Here is a 4,225-nt window from a genome sequence, read left to right as displayed (position 1 = left end):
TCTATAGTCGAGGAGTGTGGTGCTTGGTAGCCATTAGACGTGCTCCTAGTGTGCTCAGTGGCTTCACCTGGCTTTGGTGGAACCATTTGACTCGTGATCAGGTCTGGTCCGAACCAATGATAATGGTCCTATGCGAGAAATTTAAATTTCAATATTTGATTTAAGGGCGATGGGTTGTGACGTTTCACCTTCTTGAGCTCATGAACATGCACAAAATGCATGACTTGATCTAGACCATTGATCGATCTTTGATAGATTATCGGCCACCTCTATATAAGGAGGGGATAAAGCCATTTTCCTTTGTCATTTGAACAAGAGTTCCTATCAGAATTCAACCGGTCTTCATCCTCATCCAGTGCTTTCTAGTCTAATGTAGAGCTCGTCTTAGGTAAGAACTCATGTCCTAAGTTTTATCTTTGTCTTCATCTTTAGGGTCTAGTGGATTGAGCTCAAGTAGCAAGCGGAGTTGTCCTAACAAGTAGAGGTGTCAATTGGACTGGATTTGGTCTAACCCAATCCAGTCCACTTACAAATTGACTGGACCCAATCTAGTCCAAATCCAATACAAACCAAATCCAATCCAATCCATTAAAATGTAAGTGGATTGGATCAGATCCAATCCAAACCGAATGAAATATCAAAAAATTATATAGAAGCACTTATAATAGCAAAGTCCAATCGTGATTTTTTTCGCAAGACCCATTATTATTACTAGGGGTGAGTGTGGGCCAGTTCAGTTCGATTCCATGGCAGAAACTGGAACCTACACTATAGGGGCCAGTTTCGGGTTTTTGGAACTAGAACCTACCCTGTGAAGGTTGGTTCCAAGGGTTGGTTCTAGCCTTGGTGGTTTCATGGTCTACCCGTGGAACATGTACTTTCTTTTAGGGGTGTTTGTTATACGGTTCAAATCACAAAACCAAATCGAGCCAAATCGAATTTACAATTTGGTTTGGTTTATACTTATAAACGGTTTGGTTCGATTTGAGAATTTTCTAAATTGTGGTTTGTAGTTTTGGTTCGGTTTATTGAATTTTATAAACCGAACCAAATCGTAAACCATAAAATTATAAATATATAATGAACTCTTTATTTTATAATGAAATAATAAATAAAAGTTTTAAGTATTAATTTTTAGGGGAGCTGTTTGGTTTTTCTAATTGGGTTAAGCCCAAAAGAATCATAGAATGGTCCGAAGTCCCCAAACCGTATTAGAAACCGTACTAAACCGTAATAAAACGATTTGGTTTGGTTAGGTTTCCATACCAAAATGTTTGGTTCGGTTTAAAAATTTATCAAACCGTAATCTACTAGGTTGGTATGAGATTTTCTCCAAACCGCACCAAATCGGACTATGAACATCCCTACTTTCTTTACTCTCTCCCTTCACAAAAAAATGCATGTTTTTAAAAACTTAATTTTTAATAAATATAATACATAGTTTAAAGCTTATATTATCTTTATTGATTAAATTGGATAACTTAATATGTGGATTATCACAATATGGTTAAAAACTTATAAATTAAATTTAAAATTTAGATTTAAATTTTGTAAATATTACCTTTTACACTACTTATTGTATACATTCAAATATTAAAACCAAAACAAATGATCAAATCACTTAATTAACTTAATGGTCAAGTTAGACCATGGCCTATGTGACCATAAATGCTTGGGTTCAAATCTTCACATCTCCAAAATATTATGGGGTTTACTTCAAGGCAAGTTTGGTTCCAAGGCAGGTTCCAACAAAGTCAATTCCACCAAGGCCAATTAAGGTCAGTTCATTGGGTTAATTCGGGTAGGGTAAACTTCTAGACCCTGAAACCAGCCTGGGTGGGAGTCAGTTCCAAGAATTTGGAACTAGACCCTACCCTATAACAAATTGGGTAGGGTCGGTTCAAGGCCGGTCGAGGTCAGTTCCATTTGGTTCCCAGTATAATTTACCCATTTGCTCACCCCTAATTATTACCCATAATGATTAGACCTGGCAATTGGGTTGGGTGGGTTAGGTTTGGGTTGACAAATGCTAGACCCTAACCCTGAATGTTTGGGTTAGGATTGACCCATGAGTCAATTCAGGTCATCCAAAATATAACTAAAATTAAAAAAATAAATAAATAAACAAGAAAATGCAAATATTAAAGGAATTAATCTTAAAATTCCAAAAATAAAATAAAAAAACTTGATCATTTAACAATTCAAAGAGTAAACAACAAAGAGTAGAAATTTCTAACAATACATAAATAATCTCAATTAGACCTAATAATTGAGTTAGCGGGTTGACCCACGACCCAACCCAACCCAATCCAATTTTTTCCAGATGAGTCAGGTCGGGTCATTCTCAAATACAAGTAGCTAAATATGTGACCCTAACCCTATTTTTTTTGGTTGGGTTGGGCCCGGTAAACTTTATGCCAGATTTAATAACAATTGATTATCTTGTCTGTTCCATTGGGAAATAATTACATATAATTGTTGTGTATTAGATTAGATACTACTTTATGCCACCATTACATTTACATGAGTTAATTTTGTCTCTTAAGACACTAACAATGTCGTCACATGAATAGTGTTGGTAGGTAGGGTTCAAAACATGGACATTGAGAGTATAGATATGGATATGTTTTATAGTAAAAAGATATGGATATGTCAAAATTGACGACGAAAAATTTACGTTTTATACATGTTTCTCGTCTTCTTCTTGGGATCAGTTGGTCATGTGTTGCCTCATTGGCTAAAACTATCGATTAGAGGTGTCAATTGGACTAGATTTGGCCCAACCCGATTTAGTTCAATGTGAGTCCACTTACAAAAGGATTGGACCCAATGTAGTCCAAATCCAATACAAATCCATTAAAATGTAAATAGATTGGATTGGATCCAATCCAAATTGAATGAAAAAAAAAAGAGTACTTTTGGCATTGAAAAAGCACTTTTATAAAAGTTCTTTTTTTAAAAGCACTTTTAGAAAAGTACTTCCATAGAAGTGCTTTTATAAAAGTACTTTTGTAGGTGTTTTTGTAAAATTTGTAAAAGTACTTTTATTCGTAGAAGTGTTTTTATAAAAGTGCTTTCATAAAATTACTTTTTTAGAAGTGCTTTTGTAAAAGTTCTTTCATAAAAGTGCTTTTATAAAAGCACTTATGTAAAAGTTCTTTCATAAAAGTATTTTTTATAAAAGTACTTCCGTAAAAGTGCTTTCGTGTAAAAATACTTTTATAAAAGTGCTTTCATAAAAGTGTTTTTGTAAAAGTGCTTTTGTAGAAGTGCTTTGATTAAAGTGCTTTTGTAAAACTACTTCTGTAAAAATGCTTTCATAAAACTTTTGTAAAAATATTTTCGTATAAGTACTTTTATAAGTGTTTTTGTAAAAATACTTTTCATAAAATTATTTTTATAAAAGTACTTTCGTAAAAGTGATGTTATGCTGGCTTTAGTTTTGATTGATTTCAATGGACAAGGGTTTGGCCTCATGATCGGATTATTGGAAATTTGGTTTAGGTCCAATTCAAATCAATAAGAATATGTACCAATTTATTTTGGATTGGCCCAACCCAATAATTATAATGGACCATTCGTTTCCAATTTGATAAGGTTTGGATCGGGTTGGATTCAAACTAAAACCGGTCGATTGACACCCCTACATGCAAGAGGCGACCAAGGTGGTGGTCCCCGAGACCAACGCCAACAAGGCTGAGGAGGTGCTCCCTGGGATCGATGCCAACGAGGCTAAAGTCGAGGAGGATGCATGCAGTTGAGGTGGAGTCTGAGATTTGAGAGGGGTTGGAGGAAGAATTCATTCCAACTATGGTTGAAGGACTAACTCTGGAGGATGAGGTCAATGTTGGTCAAGGAGGTCAATGTCTCAACCAGGGCCTCGGAGTCTAAAAGATAGGTGGCCTTTAGAGCTCGAACTGCCAATCCTGAGGACCAAGGTGAAGATGCCTAAACCGTAGATCTTGTTTGAGGAGGACAACGAGGCATTGGCACGGATAATCAAGATCGAGGTGGATATAAAGGAGTACACTGCCTCGACCATGTTATTTCTTGAAGTTTTCTCAATGGGATTAGATCCCAATTAAGCCTCCACTACAATCAACCAATTGAGCAACCATCAATTGGCTATTATTTTTCTATTTTTGCAGATTTCATATTGTCATCTTGCCACATCAGCTAGATCACCAAATCACCCTAAGGGAAATCACATTTTGTAAGTTGTTTG

This window comes from Nelumbo lutea, chromosome 1, assembly GCF_056320005.1.
Source record: "Nelumbo lutea isolate HS-2025 chromosome 1, American lotus-T2T, whole genome shotgun sequence".
NCBI lineage: Eukaryota > Viridiplantae > Streptophyta > Magnoliopsida > Proteales > Nelumbonaceae > Nelumbo > Nelumbo lutea.
Note: the sequence above shows the minus strand (reverse complement) of the source record.